This window comes from Ranitomeya imitator, chromosome 1 (genome assembly GCF_032444005.1).
Source record: "Ranitomeya imitator isolate aRanImi1 chromosome 1, aRanImi1.pri, whole genome shotgun sequence".
NCBI classification, from domain to species: Eukaryota; Metazoa; Chordata; class Amphibia; order Anura; family Dendrobatidae; genus Ranitomeya; species Ranitomeya imitator.
The window spans coordinates 515035439-515053774 of record NC_091282.1 but is presented as its reverse complement, the minus strand read 5'-3'; the positions used below and the strand labels follow the sequence as shown (position 1 = coordinate 515053774).

General features: G+C 41.4%; 1 protein-coding gene across 1 annotated transcript in view; it reads right to left on the bottom strand.

Annotated features, from left to right (window-relative positions):
• The window catches only part of GRIN3A (glutamate ionotropic receptor NMDA type subunit 3A), a 930574-nt gene that overhangs the window by 715484 nt on the left and 196754 nt on the right, over positions 1-18336 (bottom strand). The gene's annotated exons all lie outside the window — the stretch shown is intronic.

The window sequence follows — 18336 nt, the reverse complement described above, 5'->3', positions numbered from 1 at the left end:
GCCCCTGTAGTTTTTTAGAGTCCTTGTTGCATTAATGAAACGTGCATTGTCATATCATCGCTATACAGGTTTCTTCTATTATTCTTCAGTGTTACCCAATGAGGTAGACACTAATTCTCATTTAAAGAGGAATAAACTAAAATTACAATAAATACCTGGATCAATTACAAAGACAAGTACTTAAAAAGGACCTGTTTATGCTCCTATTTTATTCTTGTTGCTCCCTTAAATATTTTTTTTCCAAATCTGCCATACCATTCCAGAGATATGAATGAAAAACAGGCAGCACTCCATCTTAATCAAATGTGCAGGGTTTATTAGACCCACATGTCTATACCACAACGTTTCGGCTCCAAATGAGCCTTTCTCAAGCAGTGGGTAAGTTGTTCAAGTGCATATAAATACATTTCCAACCATAACTTGCCTTAATGGACAACTTATTACGACACTTTATGTAAAAGATACAGATAGGAATAACTATATGATAGTCAACACCCTTGCTCAATGAAACGGTCTATTCCCCTCAGCCAGCTACTTAGAGTTAGGCGTATAGTAAAAGATGAGGACATAGTGGACACAACAATAGACCAGCTAATTAAGAAATTTCAAAATAGGAGATACCCAGAGAGATTATTAGAACAGACTAAAAAGAAAGTAATGGAAAAAGATAGACTACAATTACTCCATAGAGAACCACACGGGAGTAATAAGAGAACTCTGAATAGGGTCCCGTTTGTCTCCACATATAGTGAGGAGAGTAGGGAAATATCAAATATTATTAAAAAACACTGGACTATGCTGGGAAGATGTTTACCTAATGTACCAGAATTTAAAATGCCACCCCTATATTCCTACAAGAGAAGTAGGAATATTAAAGATATAATAATACGATCAGACATTGGTCCCAAAAGAAAAGATACTCAAAGATACCTTACAGGCAACAAGAGAAATGGATGCTTTCCTTGTTTGAACTGCATTAATTGCGCCTATATGGTGAAAGGACCTACATTTGTACATCCAAAAACAGGAAAGACATATGATATAAAACAGTTCCTCACATGTAGTTCAACTTATGTCATATACGTGCTTATGTGCCCATGTAATCTTTGGTATGTGGGGGAGACAACTTGTGAGTTCAAAACAAGAATGAATCAACATAGATACAGTATAAGGAAAAATAGAGTAGACCTCCCTGTCCCTAAGCATTTTGCCGATTGTAAGCATACTGAGAAAGATTTAAAATGTAAAATCATAGATACTGTTCCAGTTCAAAGGAGAGGAGGAGATAGGGAACTGATATTAAAGAAAAAAGAACTTATGTGGATTTATGAATTAAACACCCTGAGACCAGGAGGATTGAACGCTGATTTTAAAATACATACAATCATTTAATGGAATTATGTTGTAATATAATTATAGGTCCCTTTGATTCAGTAATGTGATTACTTGCTTTTTAACTTGGAAAATGTGATGTAACATATATTGCATTTTTTAATTTTATTTAGATTCCATGTGATGAGAGCAAAGTACCACCGGGGGGCAGCATATGGATATGGAGGACACATAGATACATGCCAGATGTTAAAGATCGTTACAATAATGTAATATATTATCTTTTTGGTCCAGTACTGTTGTAGACCGTGGATTAATTAATAAAAGCAGATAAAACCATTCTAAAATAATTTATTTCTTATTTTTTACTTTTTTTATGCAATCTGTACCTCAATAGAACTTAAAGGCCAAGACATAGGTGCTGTCGCCTATTACAGGCTAGGCTTGGGGCATGCTGGCCTGAGAGGGTTAGCCTGCTACTAGGTATGGGACTGTATGACCCCCGGATTATGGCTTACTGCAGGTCAGATCTGGAGAGTCAGGGCGAATGTATGCACCTTTATTGTCCATATGGCATGAATATATGGAGATGGTATGCTCTAAAAGATGAGGACTTATTCAGAACAAATATGGTTATAGAGAGGCCGAAAACAGTACTGGTTATTACAGGTTATTGCCATGAATTACGAGTGCAGTATGCGCAGGCGCCGTCCGTTTTGTGGAAGATTGACCTTCCAATGAAGTGTGCCACTACAAAGATGGCGGTATAGAGTGCCAATGCGCAGGCGCTGGCGCTGGTTGATTGGTCTACGGTCAGACACAGTATTGTGACGTAGCGGACATGCGCAGTTGCGCTTAGAGAACGCCGAACAATATGAAGACGTCCTCCATTACCAGGTAGCTGCTCCGGAGGTATGAGATGTGGAATATGAGATAAAGATTATGTCATATAAAAGCACAAACATGGGAAGTACTGTATGATGCACTTTGGCACTTTATAATCATGAGTTTGATCAATATGTAAATCATGAACACATGCACTGTTTCACTAATGGCTCATTAAGGCAAGTTATGGTTGGAAATGTATTTATATGCACTTGAACAACTTACCCACTGCTTGAGAAAGGCTCATTTGGAGCCGAAACGTTGTGGTATAGACATGTGGGTCTAATAAACCCTGCACATTTGATTAAGATGGAGTGCTGCCTGTTTTTCATTTGAATCTATGGACTAAGGAGAGCCGGTGGACGGGCTACCTGGAGGCTTTGCACCCAGAAGATAAGTAGAACGTTGTGCTGTTCCGTTTTTTTCTACTATTATTCCAGAGATATGGGGAGATATAGACCTTTTTATTTAGTGTTACCTCTTATGATCTTTACGAGCGTGAGTTACAGGGTCATAACGAGAAGCCTAAAGATACACCCGCATAGAATCCTATGAGTCTCATCATTTTTTAAAGGCCATAAAAATTAGCAATAAAAAAGAGATCTATATCTCTAGAACCATATGGTAGATTTAAAAAAAAAAAACTAAACCAGAATACTAACGGGATTAGCACAAATAAAATCAGAGCACTTTTGACCTGGTGTCAGATACTCTATAAAGAATCACTCTTGTCAATACATTCTTTATTAAAGGAAATCTGTTGGCTGTTTTTTTTTCTGTTTTGAAGATAGAAGGAGATAGAGGTTGACATATGGATTTCAGTGATGTGTCATTTATCAAGCTGTGTGTTGTTTACTTACAATGAAGGTTTTGTCACATGGGAATAATCACTGTCCCAGTGCCTCCTAATCTGATTACGCCCCCTCTTGTGATAAGCAGCTCACTGTTAATAGGCAATGTACATGCAGAGCCTAGTGTGCTTGGGTTTAGCTTTCGTAACTCTGCTTCATTTTACATCTAAAACTCTGATTGTGTCACGACTGCTGCATTCAGTAATCTAAATGATGCATTATTAGAATCAGGCTCACTTGCCCTATTTTATGCTACTCTGAGGTTAAATAGAAAAAACCTCCATACAAATTCCCTTTGTATGTGAGAATACATCCTGTAAGGTGGCTGTCAGACACCTAGTGGTTGGGAGATAAACTTGAGTAATGCTTTAGTACATATAGTACTAAAAGGGGTTAATCACCCATGACAGATTTATTGTGAGCAGCTGAAGGGTTGGAAGAGACTGCTACTCACCAAATCTCCACTCCTGGGTGTGGTTCACTTTGTAAATGTAGAGCTTTTTGTCTCACACATAGCTATTTGCATGGATGTATGCAGATCTCCTGGATTGAGTGCCTTTGCTAAAAGAGCTGGACTCTAAGCAGCACTATTGTATGGACTTGTTGCTTTATGTTTTATTTTATGGCGGACAAGGGCGGTATTTGAGCTTCCTGTAGTGCAGTTTATGAGGACTGAAATATACCAGCCACTCTTTAAATAGAAGCGGTTTCTGTGATACCTCACATCACCCCCAATTGAGTAGCATTGCTACAGTGCATGTAATGTAGTGAGAGTGTATTAATATACTCACCTTCTGCTGCCTTCTCCAGTGTTCAGCGCCGTTCTTCTCCGCTTCTCAGTGACGTCACTGATCTTCACACTAACTAGCTCATGGTCTATGCGTTAGCTGGAAGTCTATTTTACAATATAAGCCTCTGCAAAGTGGTTATGTCAGTGAGAAACAAAGGAGAACGTCGCTCGACACCAGAGAAAGCGGCAGTACGTGAGCATATTAATACATTCACCCTACCTTATATGCATATATACCCACATATTAATAAAAAAAAATATAGACGAGAGTGCTTCTTTAACACAGGAAACTGTCAGGAGAGTTGAATTTACCAACTTTTAAAGCTGGAAGAGATTCTTGATTTTGAAGTTTTTTTTTCAAGCTGAAAATGGAATATAAAAGCTGTAGGAGATGAATGGCTGTGGTTTCCTGCCACTCCATCTGAAAAATGATGTATTAAAAGAAGAATAGATGCTCATAACAAGAACATTTTTTGTCTTTCTACAAGGTACGACTATACTTAGAATACTGTGCACAGTTATGGACTATGGTGTTTGGGAAATCAAATTGTATTGTATACATTTATGAATGGACAGTACAAAGAACTTTCTAATGATCTTTTACACCTAGGTGTGCAACAGTGACAAGGGGGCATCCTCTATGTGTAGAGGAAAGAAGGTTTAATTATAATCATAGACTGCGATTCTTTATTGCCTTTCAATTGTAGAACCAATGAAAAATGACCGAACAAATAGTCAAGAAAAAACAGGACAAATAAAATTAAGGCTAAAATAAAATACCTTTATTACTGAGGGTAATAAGAGATGTAGCATTACAAGCAGAAGAGCGGCGCGCACAGGTAGAAAAAAAACGATTACACAAAATAGTAAAAAAGATTAAAATGTATTAAAAACCTACACACCAGATAATGTATGCAATAAAATAAAGAAATGCAGGTATAGCAGCATAAGTATCTGAAAAGCTCACAAAAATTATCATATACTGTCAGTATGACAAGGAATAACAGTGCGACTAAAATAATATAGCAAACATATAAATATCAAAATGTCAAACCATTTGTGAATAAAGGAATAGTTAAACAAATAGTGTGCAAAAAAAAAGAAATCGCACTAAAGTGTAAAACTTGTATATGGACAGAAAAAAGTGCATGTGCAAAGTGAGAAAAGGTTTGAATGCAAGACTAATCAGGAAAATAATTGAAGAGTTAATTTGTGATTTCAATCGATCGTATTAGATAGTCTCCCTGAATCATCTGGCTATGAACAGAACGGGTGCAATGAATGCCATAAAATGATCATAATAAATCATATGCAGCCGATAGCTGTAGAAAGGGGATGCGATGCCTGTTAGATATAGGAGGTAAGAAATGGGCTAAACAAAATGGGATAAGCCGACTATATGTAGATATTTCCCCAGAGATGACAGAGGCAGCTTGTATTTAGAACTGATTTTACTGGAGGTAATCTGGTAGATAACTATATACAGTTGTGAGGTAAACGGGTCAGCCTATTCCTTACAGATGAACATTTGCAGACAGGCAGTTTCTCAGTGTGATATTGGCTGCTCTCAGGTTCTCTCTCTGTGGAGACCCTCACTCAGTTACACCTCAGTGGCTGAGCTGTTTTCTTCCCTCTGAGCAGCTTAGTATACATTTTTTGCAAAAAACGTATCAACCAAATACCCTGTTTTTTACATCTTTTACTAGCACTTGCGGATTACTGCAACATTTTTTCAAACTGAGTGTTTTTGGTTTTACTATTCTCTTTTGTGTCTTCAGGTTTCTTGGTGGTGTGTGAACATGATCATACAGACTTGTTCACTGTGCAAGTAGCCCATATGTTCCTGTTTCCATAATTGTTCTCTTGTGTCTACAAGACTGGGGAGTTCCACCACTCCTCTTGGGCTATCTGCACAAAAGCTGTTCTGCCCTGTATGCACACATGGATTTTTTCCTCTCTGAACCCTGTTCACACAGGTTATATACAGATGATCAGGTTTTTAAATACATCAGATAGGGATTGCATACATTAGTTAGGACTGCTCTGATAAGGGTATACCGTGAAGATTGGTAGAGCAGCTTAGTATACATTTTTTGCAAAAAACGTATCAACCAAATACCCTGTTTTTTACATCTTTTACTAGCACTTGCGGATCACTGCAACATTTTTTCAAACTGAGTGTTTTTGGTTTTACTATTCTCTTTTGTGTCTTCAGGTTTCTTGGTGGTGTGTGAACATGATCATACAGACTTGTTCACTGTGCAAGTAGCCCATGTGTTCCTGTTTCCATAATTGTTCTCTTGTGTCTACAAGACTGGGGAGTTCCACCACTCCTCTTGGGCTATCTGCACAAAAGCTGTTCTACCCTGTATGCACACATGGATTTTTTCCTCTCTGAACCCTGTTCACACAGGTTATATACAGATGATCAGGTTTTTAAATACATCAGATAGGGATTGCATACATTAGTTAGGACTGCTCTGATAAGGGTATACCGTGAAGATTGGTAGAGCAGCTTAGTATACATTTTTTGCAAAAAACGTATCAACCAAATACCCTGTTTTTTACATCTTTTACTAGCACTTGCGGATTACTGCAACATTTTTTCAAACTGAGTGTTTTTGGTTTTACTATTCTCTTTTGTGTCTTCAGGTTTCTTGGTGGTGTGTGAACATGATCATACAGACTTGTTCACTGTGCAAGTAGCCCATGTGTTCCTGTTTCCATAATTGTTCTCTTGTGTCTACAAGACTGGGGAGTTCCACCACTCCTCTTGGGCTATCTGCACAAAAGCTGTTCTACCCTGTATGCACACATGGATTTTTTTCCTCTCTGAACCCTGTTCACACAGGTTATATACAGATGATCAGGTTTTTAAATACATCAGATAGGGATTGCATACATTAGTTAGGACTGCTCTGATAAGGGTATACCGTGAAGATTGGTAGAGCAGCTTAGTATACATTTTTTGCAAAAAACGTATCAACCAAATACCCTGTTTTTTACATCTTTTACTAGCACTTGCGGATTACTGCAACATTTTTTCAAACTGAGTGTTTTTGGTTTTACTATTCTCTTTTGTGTCTTAAAGTGTAAAACTTGTATATGGACAGAAAAAAGTGCATGTGCAAAGTGAGAAAAGGTTTGAATGCAAGACTAATCAGGAAAATAATTGAAGAGTTAATTTGTGATTTCAATCGATCGTATTAGATAGTCTCCCTGAATCATCTGGCTATGAACAGAACGGGTGCAATGAATGCCATAAAATGATCATAATAAATCATATGCAGCCGATAGCTGTAGAAAGGGGATGCGATGCCTGTTAGATATAGGAGGTAAGAAATGGGCTAAACAAAATGGGATAAGCCGACTATATGTAGATATTTCCCCAGAGATGACAGAGGCAGCTTGTATTTAGAACTGATTTTACTGGAGGTAATCTGGTAGATAACTATATACAGTTGTGAGGTAAACGGGTCAGCCTATTCCTTACAGATGAACATTTGCAGACAGGCAGTTTCTCAGTGTGATATTGGCTGCTCTCAGGTTCTCTCTCTGTGGAGACCCTCACTCAGTTACACCTCAGTGGCTGAGCTGTTTTCTTCCCTCTGAGGCAAATTGCCCTCCCAGTAATGCAATGAAAATCCTCTCACAATGGCGGCTGTCCACTGCCTTCCCTTCTATCTCCCTGTGGCAGGGCCGGGATCCCTGTAGAAGCCTGTCTCCTGTCAGTCTCACATACCAGTCCTTGCTGCCATCACCATCCTTTTCTGACTGACTCAAATCTTACCGCCTCAGAACAGTTAGCCCTCTCCCCATAACATGTGACTTTCCGAGAAGCCATCATTGGTTGACTGCACTGTCGATACTCCTTCCCATAAAACCGCTAAAACCTTTACTGATGTTGTTCCTGTAAGAAAATTCACAATTAAGCAAGACAAGAAATGGGAAAAAAATAAAATAAAAATACTTCCATCTCAGAAACTTTATGTGATAAATAGTGTTGAGCGATACCGTCCGATACTTATCGGATAGTATCGGCCGATACCCGAAAAATATCGGATATCGCCGATACCGATATCCGATACCAATACAAGTCAATGGGACATCAAGTATCGGAAGGTATTCTCATGGTTCCCAGGGTCTGAAGGAGAGGAAACTCTCCTTCAGGCCCTGGGATCCATAGGGATGTGTAAAATAAAGAATTAAAATAAAAAATATTGATATATTTACCTCTCCGGCGGCCCCTGAACTCAGCGAGGGTAACCGGCAGGCTTCGTTGTTCAAAATCAGCGCTTTTAGGACCTGAGAATCACGTCCCGGCTTCTGATTGGTCGCGGGCCGCCCATGTGACCGCCATGCAACCAATCACAAGCCGCGACGTCACCGCAAGCTATTAACGCGCTCATTTTTAAAAATGAGCGCGGTAATGACTTTCAAAGACGTAGCGGCTTGTGATTGGTCGCGGCCACGCGACCAATCACAAGCCGCGACGTCACCGCAAGCTATTAACGCGCTCATTTTTAAAAATGAGCGCGTTAATGACTTTCAGTCGCGGTGACGTCGCGGCTTGTGATTGGTCGCGTGGCGGTCACATGGGCGGCCCGCGACCAATCAGAAGCCGGGACGTGATTCTCAGGTCCTAAAAGCGCTGATTTTGAACAACGAAGCCTGCCGGTTACCCGCGCTGAGTCCAGGGGCCGCCGGAGAGGTAAATATATCAACATTTTTTATTTTAATTCTTTATTTTACACATCTCTATGTATCCGATACCGATACCCGATACCACAAAAGTATCGGATCTCGGTATCGGAATTCTGATACCGCAAGTATCGGCCGATACCCGATACTTGCGGTATCGGAATGCTCAACACTAGTGATAAAGCAAAACTAAGCATATTTTTGGTATCAGCACATTGAACCCCATAAAACAGACATATTACCTTTGCTGATGATTTTTTTGTGTTGACTAGTGTTATTCCTTTACTCCCAATTGGTTTGACACTGATATTTAAATGTTTGCTATATTATTTTAGTCACACTATTATTCCTAAGTATAAGATAGTCTTTTTGTGAGCTTTTCAGATATTTATGCTGCTATACCTGCATTTCATTATTTTCTTGCATACATTACCTGGTGTGATGGTTGTTAATATATTTTAATATGTTTTACTATTTTGTGTAATCATGTTTTTCTACCTGTGTGGGCACTTCTTCTACGTCTTGTTACTCACTAATAAAGGTATTTTAGCCTTAATTTTTTTGTCCTATTTTTTCTTGACCATTTGTGCGGTCATTTTTGTACAGCAGATGTATATCACTCACTGTCTATAAGATTCACAATACTATCTTTATGATAAGTGATATAAACTTATTGCTGTGTTCAGTACGTGTATTAAATGTCTTTCAATTGTGTACAGTCTCCATGGTAACATTGGAGGGACCTGCGGGAGGACTCGGAAGGAGTAGCCCAATGGTTCCCAGATATAAAATGGCTCTGTGTACTGCATGCATGTCAGCTTCATCTGCCATTTTGTTTATGCTTGATAAAGGCCACTCGCTGGCCGAAACGTGGCTTTTCTAATGCATTTCGGTTGAATAAAGGAATATAATAATCTCTTTGGTGCCTTGGAATTGATTTGTTTCTGAATTTGCTGATAACTTGGTTTGAAGTTGTTCTATGGAAGCACGGAGCCTGTGGAGTGCTGCAAAAGGGAAATCCCATTAGAGATTCAATTTACTGTTCACATTGAAAAAACGTGCCAGAAACCATTTCTGACATTACTGAAGCATTAGCGAGCTACTATCGTTTTGCGTTGCTGCGAGGGCCTCGCCATAATGCCCTACAGCTATGACATCTCTATCTCTCTAAGGTCAACTGGGTTCTCTCTCTTCTTCAACATGTGTAATTTTACAGCAATTAAAAGCTTTTCAAAAATTGAAATATGCTCAAATTTATTAGCAGAGAATGGATTATTTGGAGAAAATCAGACAAATCCAAGCAAATGCAGATTTCAAATTATGCACTCATCTTTATTTATGGGTACTAGATTCCATGATGAAAAGTCGATCCAAGAAATTAGTCTGATTGCCATATCTGAAGTCAGGAAGCCTTTTTTCCCGAGAATACAGTAATTATCATCTGCGTCACCACAGGGTCTCTGCCTAGTTCTGGATATAGATATTATGTTATGGAATTGAATTTGTTGGACCTTTTTCATTCCATAACTGTGAAGTAAGAAAACTCTGAAACTCTGTTCCCTAAAGTTTTTTAACCCCTTCATGACCCAGCCTATTTTGACCTTAATAACCTGGCCATTTTTTGCAATTCTGACCAGTGTCCCTTTATGAGGTAATAACTCAGGAACGCTTCAATGGATCCTAGCGGTTCTCAGATTGTTTTTCGTGACATATTGGGCTTCATGTTAGTGGCAAATTTAGGTCGATAATTTTTGCATTTATTTGTGAAAAATAATGGAAATTTGGCGAAAGTTTAGAAAATTTCGCAATTATCAAATTTTGAATTTTTATTCTGTTAAACGAGAGAGTTATGTGACACAAAATAGTTAATAAATAACATTACCCATATGTCTACTTTACATCAGCACAATTTTGGAAACAAATTTTTTTTACGAGGAAGATTATAAGGGTTAAAATTTGACCAGCGATTTCTCATTTTTACAACAAAATTTACAAAACCTTTTTTTTAGGGACCACCTCATATTTGAAGTCAGTTTGAGGGGTCAATATGGCTGAAAATACCCAAAAATGACACCATTCTAAAAACTGCACCCCTCAAGGTGCTCAAAACCACATTCAAAAAGTTTATTAAACCTTCAAGTGTTTCACAGCAGCAGAAGCAACATGGAAGGAAAAAATGAACATTTAACTTTTTAGTCACCAAAATTATGTTTTAGAAACAATTTTTTTATTTTCCCAAAAGTAAAAACAGAAACTGGACCCCAAAATTTATTAAACAATTTCTCCTGAGTACGCAGATACCCCATATGTGGGGGGAACCACTGTTTGGGCGCACGACAAGGCTCGGAAAGGACAGAGCGCCATTTGACTTTTTCAATGAAAAATTGGCTCCAAACGTTAGTGGACACCATGTCGCGTTTGGAGAGCCCCTGTGTGCCACACATACCCCATATGAGGGGGTAAACCACTGATTGGGCACACATCGGGACTCGGAAGGTAAGTAGTGATGTTTTGAAATGCAGACTTTGATGGAATGGTCTGCAGGCGTCATGTTGCATTTGCAGAGCCCCTGATGTGCCTAAACAGTAGAATCCCCCCACAGATGACCCCATTTTGGAAACCAGACCCTCCAAGGAGCTTATCTAGATGCATAGTGAGCACTTTGAACCCCCACGTGCTTCACAAATTGATCCGTAATAATGAAAAAGTACTTTTTTTTCACAAAAAATTTTTTTAGCCTCAATTTTTTCATTTTCACATGGGCAGCAGGATAAAATGGATCCCAAAATGTGTTGGGCAATTTCTCCTGAGTACACCAATACCTCTTGTGTGGTCACAAACCACTGTTTGTGCACACGGCAAGGCTCGGAAGGGAAGGAGCGCCATTTGACTTTTGAATGAAAAATTAGCTCCAATCGTTAGCGGACACCATGTCATGTTTGGAGAGCCCCTGTGTACCTAAAGATTGGAGCTCCCCCACAAGTGACCCCATTTTAGAAACAGGACCCCCCAAGGAACTTATCTAGATGCACAGTGAGCACTTTGAACCCCCAGGTGCTTCACAAATTGATCCAAAAAAATGAAAAAGTACTTCTTTTTTTTCACAAAAAATTTCTTTTAGCCACAATTTGTTCATTGCCACATGGGCAGCTGGATAAAATGGATCCTAAAATTTATTGGGCAATTTCTCCTGAGTACATTGATACCTCACATGTGGGAGTAAACCACTGTTTGGGCACACGGCAGGGCTCAGAAGGGAAGGAGTGCCATTTGATTTTTTGAATGAAAAATTAGCTCCAATCATTAGCAGACACCATGTCGGGTTTGGAGAGCCCCTGTGGGCCTAAACATTGGAGCTCCCCCAGATGTGACCCCATTTTGGAAACTAAACCTCCCATGGAACTAATCTAGATGTGCGGTGACCACTTTAAACCCCCAAGTGCTTCACAGAAGTTTATAACGCAGAGCCGGGAAAATAAAAAATAATTTTTCTTTCCTCAAAAATTATTTTTTAGCCTGCAATTTTTTATTTTCACAAGAGTAACAGGAGAAATTGGACCCCAAAAGTTGTTGACCAGTTTGTTCTGAGTATGCTGATACCCCATATGTGGAGCCGAACCACTGTTTGGGCACACATTGGGGCTCGGAAGGGAAGTAGTGATGTTTTGAAATGCAGACTTTGATGGAATGGTCTGCGGGCGTCACGTTGCATTTGCAGAGCCCCTGATGTGCCTAAACAGTAGAAACCCCCCACACGTGACTGCATTTTGGAAACTAGACCCCCCAAGGAACTTATCTAGATATGTGATGAGCTCTTTGAATCCCCAAGTGCTTCACAGAAGTTTACAACGCAGAGCCTTGAAAATAAAAAATCATTTTTCTTACCTCAAAAATGATGTTTTAACAAGCAATTTTTTATCTTTGCAAGGGTAACAGGAGAAATTGGACCCCAATAGTTGTTGCCCAGTTTGTCCTGCGTATGCTGGTACCCCATAAGTGGAGGTAAACCACTGTTTGGGTGCATGTCAGGGCTCGGAAGGGAGTGAGCACCATTTGACTTTTTGAACACAAGATGGAATCAATGGTGGCGCCATGTTGCGTTTGGAAACCCCTGATGTGCCTAAACAGTGGAAACCCCTCAATTCTAACTCCAACACTAACCTCAACACACCCCTAACCCTAATCCCAATCTGCTGCGGATCCGCAGTCAAATTCGCACCATGTGCAAATAGCCTAATTCTAACCCTAACCCGAGTTCTAACCCTAACCCTAGTTCTAACCCTAACCCTAGCCCTAACCCTAACCCTAGCCCTAACCCTAACCCTCGTTCTAACCCTAACCCTAGTGGGAAAAAAAAAATATATATATATTTTCTTTATTTTATTATTGTCCCTACCTATGGGGGTGATAAAGGGGGAGGTCATTTACAATTTTTTTATTTTGATCACTGTGATAGGTTTTATCACAGTGATCAAAATGTACCTGGAATGCCGGCCGGCAGATTCGGCGGGTGTACTGCGCATGTGCCCGCCATTTTGGAAGATGGCGACGCCGATGGAGGAGACGGACGGACACCGGGAGGCTCGGTAAGTATGAGGGGGGAGATCAGAGCACGGGGGGGAAATCGCAGCACGGGGGAGTGGGATCGGAGCCTGGGGGGTGGGATCGGAGCATGGGGGAGCGGACAGGAGGACAGGGGAGCAGACAGGGTGACAGAGGGGAACAGAGCACAGGATGGAGGACTGGGAAGGAGATCAGTGGTGGTGGGGGGGCAGATCAGGGTTTCCAGCCACGGCCGATGATATAGCAGCATTGGCCATGACTGGATTATGATATTTCACCAGTTTTCATAGGTGAAATATTACAAATCGCTCTGATTTTCACTTTCAACAGCCAATCAGAGCGATCGAAGCCCCCCGGGCTGAAGTAGCACTCCTCCTGTCCCTGCAGATTGGGTGAAATTGGAGTTAACCCTTTCACCCGATCTGCAGGGATGCGATCCCTCCATGACGCCAAACAGGTCGGATTGGCACCGACTTTCATGACGCCTACGTGGCGTCGCAGGTCGGGAAGGGCTTAAAGTAGCATAAAATCCCTCTAATTTACCAATCTATTATGCAGTTGTCATGAAAAATGAAGAAAAGTATGCGGCGGCACTCACCCAGCTTCGTGTGGTCCAGTCCTTTATTAAGACATAAAAAATAACAGCTTCATGGCCCGAGGGAGTGCAGATGGAAGGGAGGTGAGCAGGGAACGACGATGGCCGTTTCTCGCTGATCCAAGCGCTTCTACGGCCCAAACATGTCTAGGTTATTTTTTACCTAAGTGGTGAAAAAAAATTCCAAACTTTGCTAAAAAAAAAGAATTGCGCCATTTTCCGATACCCGTAGCGTCTCCATTTTTTGTGATCTGGGGTTGGGTGAGGGTTTATTTTTTGCAGGCTGAGCTGATGCATTTTGGTGCAGATATGTTCTTTTGATCGCCTGTTATAGCATTTTAATGCAATGTTGCGGCGACCAAAAAAACGTAATTCTGGCGTTTCTAATTTTTTTCTTGCTGCGCTGTTTAGCGATCAGGTTAATGCTTTTTTTATTGATAGATCAGGCTATTCTGAACATGGCGGTTCAAAATATGTGTATTTGATTTTATTTTTATTGTTTTATTTTGAATGGGGCGAAAGGGGGGTGATTTAAACTTTAAATTTTTTTTATTTATTTAATATTTTTTTACTTTTGCCATGCTTCAATAGCCTCCATGGGAAGCTAGAAGCTGGTACAACTCGATCAGCTCTGCTACATAGAGGCGAAGCATAGATCACCCCTATGTAGCAGAATTACAGGCTTGCTATGAATGCCGACCACAGGGTGGTGCTTACAGCAAGCCAGCATCAACAACGATAGAGCTCTCAAGGAGACCTCTAGTTGTTATGGAAAAGCATCCCTGACCTCCAATCATGTGACGGGAATCAGCGATGAGCGCATTTCCGGCCCTGCGGCCAGAAGCGGTAGTTAAATGCCGCTGTCAGCGTTTGATAGCGGCATTTAACTAGTGAATAACAGCAGGTGGATCGCGATTCCACTCGCCGCTATTGCACGCACATGTCGCGGCTTTGATGTGAGCTTACCGCTGAAGCCCACATCAAAGTAAGGGATCTGACCTCGAACGTACTATCCGATCCGAGGTCAGAAAGGGGTTAATAAGAGCAATTTAGAAATCATAACTCTGTATACAATATTTTTTCTTATAATTTTTGATCAAATATGTATTGACTCTTAATGCTACAAGCAAAAACTGCTTTAAAAAATGAATTCTCAATAGCTTATTTTTATCAATTAACAAACTGCAAAGTGAATATAAAAAGCAAAAAAAATCATATCAGTATTTGATGTGACCACCCTTGACCTCAAAACAGTATCAAAGCATCTATTATTCTTGATATACTTGCACGCTTTTTGAAAGAACTCTGCAGGAGTGTTGCTCAAAACATCTTGGAGAACTAACCATAGATCATCTCTAGATGTAGCCTTGCATAAATCTTTATTCTGCTTCTACATGTGTTGCCAGAAAACTTACAACATTACTTTCATGATGATAGTTCATAATATCATTGGATGTCAGTCACATGCCTCCCTGATGTAATTGCATAATGTATTAGAATCTGCCTCTATTTCTCAGCACTGAGAATTCAGGTAATTAGTCTTGACCAAATCATTTTGCTGAAATGCACTGTTGCTGGCAGACAGTACTTACTTTACCACTCTCAAGGTCTTTCAAAATATTTATCTGTAATAGGAGACAGTTTGTTCCTCAAAGTTTGATTCATCAGTCCAGAGCACTTGAAGCCATTTTCTACACCCTAGCGTCTATGTTTTCGTGCATAGTTGAGTCGCTTGGTCTTCTTTCAAGTCAAATGTATGGCTATTCTTCCATTAAGACCACTGCTAGCCAGACTTTCCTGAACAGTAGATGTGTGTAGCTGAGTCCCACTGGTTGCTGCAAGTTCTGAACTGATGTCACTGCTGGACATCTGTGGCTTTCGAAGGAAAATAATCATGCTGTGTCTTGTGCACCTATGATTCTCAACATTGCCTATTTCTTGGTGCTTCTTTAATAAAGCTGGAATAACACATATTGAAATCTCAGTCTGTTTTGAAATCTTTGCCTGCAAACAACCTGTTGTTGCAGTATAACTACCTTGTGTCTATGTCTTTTCCTGGTGTATGACCTTTCAAATGATTCAGTCTTATACTAAGTCACCTTTGTAGAAGAGTTTGGCTGTTTTCTCATCAACTTTAAAGCATCCTATACATCTGTTTCAGGCAGGGGTGAACCTTGCCACACTGCTGCCTGAGGCGAACTTCAAAACGGCGCCCCCCCAAACACATATACAGTACAGCCCCCCTATAGGGCTCCCATCTCATATACAGTCACCCCATACATTACATGAGTGATAACTAGGGTTGAGCGAAACGGGTCGGCCATTTTCCGAAGTTGCCGACCCTTGGCAAAGTCGGGTTTCATGAAATCCAACCCGATCCCTGTGTGGGGTCGGCCATGAGGTCGGCGATCTTCGCGCAAAAGTCACGTTCCATTCCGATACCGCAAGTATCGGATATCGGCTGATATTTGCGGTAGCGGAATCCATATTTATGTGTAAAATAAAGAATAAAAATAAAAAATAGGGATATGCTCACCCTCGGATGCGCCCTGGTACTAACCGCTGTAACCGGCAGCTTCCATTCCTAAGAATGAGCGCGTGAAGGAACTTCGATAACATCGCGGCTTGTGATTGGTCGCGTGAGCAGTCACATGAGTGGTCACGCGACCAATCACAAGCCGCGACATCATCGAAGGTCCTTTACGCGCTCATTCTTAGGAAGGAAGGCTGCCGGTTAGTACCAGGGCGCGTCCGAGGGTGAGTATATCCCTATTTTTTATTTTTATTCTTTATTTTACACATAAATATGGATCCCAGGGCCTGAAGGAGAGTTTCCTCTCCTTCGGACCCTGGGAACCATTAGTATCCCATTGCACTGCATTGGATTTCGTGTTTCGGCCGACCCCGACCCCGACTTTTTAATAGGATCGGCCGATTTCACTCGACCAGACTTTTGAGAAAGTCGGGTTTCGTGAAACCCGACCCGACCCTAAAAAACAAAAGTCGCTCAACCCTAGTGATAACTATTGTACATTCTACAATAGGTCATAAATCAGACAGTATAGTTCTACATACAGTATTCTGGGCAACACAGTTCTCCATACAGAATAATGAGCCCCATATATTGCTCCATACAGAATATGAGCCCCATATATTGCTCCATACAGTATAATGAGCCCCATATATTGCTCCAAACAGTATTGTGGGCACTGCACAGCGCCCCATACAGAATAACATGCCCCATATATTGCTCCATACAGTATAATGAGCCCCATATATTGCTCCATACAGTATAATGAGCCCCACATGATGCTCCATACTGTATAATGGCCACACAGTGCTCCATACTGTATAATGGCCACACATGATGCTCCATACAGTATAATAGCCACACAGTGCTCCTTACTGTGTAATGGCCACACATGATGCTCCATACTGTATAATGGCCACACAGTGCTCCATACTGTATAATGGCCCCACATGATGCTCCATACTATATAATGGCCACACAGTGTTAGGAGTCGAGTTTCCTCTGCTGCACAGGGGGAATCTCGATCCGTCTCCGCTGCGGTCTCCCATTCTCCTCCAGCCGCAGTGGAGCCTGCTCAGCAGGGACGTCGATCCCAGCGTCTCGCTCAGTCTGACTCTGTACGAAGAGTTGCTGCTGCTTTTCCTGCTTCTGCCATTAAGGCCAGTGCTGGGCAGCGGCGAGTGGACGTTTCTGGATCTAAGTCCTTGTTTGCACGCACTGAGCATGCCCAGGGCAAGTTCTCCTGTTGGAGATCGAGGGTCACATGCTCAGGTGCTGCAGCACATCCCATTGGTCCTTTTGGCAGGTCTTGGAAGGGCAAAAGTTCTGTAGCCACTTCCTGTGCTGCAACTATATAAACTGCGCATGACCGCACGGCCATGCGCTAGTATTGTCTTGTAAATATGTGTGTGTGTTGTGAGTGAAAGTCGCTCTTTAAATAACCCTCCTTATTAAATGTCTGTTCGTGGAAGGTGTATGTTTGCTAATCTAGCGCCCGACTTATCCAACAGCACGAAACACACATTGCAGCGTCCTCTTGCTGTGTCCGCCTGTACGGCGCCGTGCGCTTGCCTTGCGCTTTCCATACCCAAGCCAGTGTGGTTGGTGGCATCCGTCAGTGCGGCATTGCTCGCACTCCTGTGCATTTATATATTTATACTTAGTTTCCTTACACACCCAGTTGTGGTGTAGTGCCAGCGAGGGTCTAATCGGACTTCAATCCCAGTTGGGGTTAAGTACGCTGACTACTCGCTCGCGCTTTAGGTGCGGTACCGCGATCCTGTGACGCAACAGGATTGCTCCCTTCACGCTGGGTGAGGTTGAACCCACGTGTATATACTTTAGTGTACCGCCATATAGCCTGTATTTACTAGCAGCAGGTTTTCACCTACACGGTGGACCCCGGACTGCGAACGCATCTATATCACCTTTCTTGGTGCATTCCGCCAGTCCTAACATAATACTAGCGCCAGGGTCTGGCTAGTAAATGATGGACGATCAGCGTTCACAGCGGTACATCCAGCAGCTGGAGGGAAGGTTGGCGGCTCTTGAGCGTTCAACCTCAGCTGTGGATGTCACTGCTGTCGCT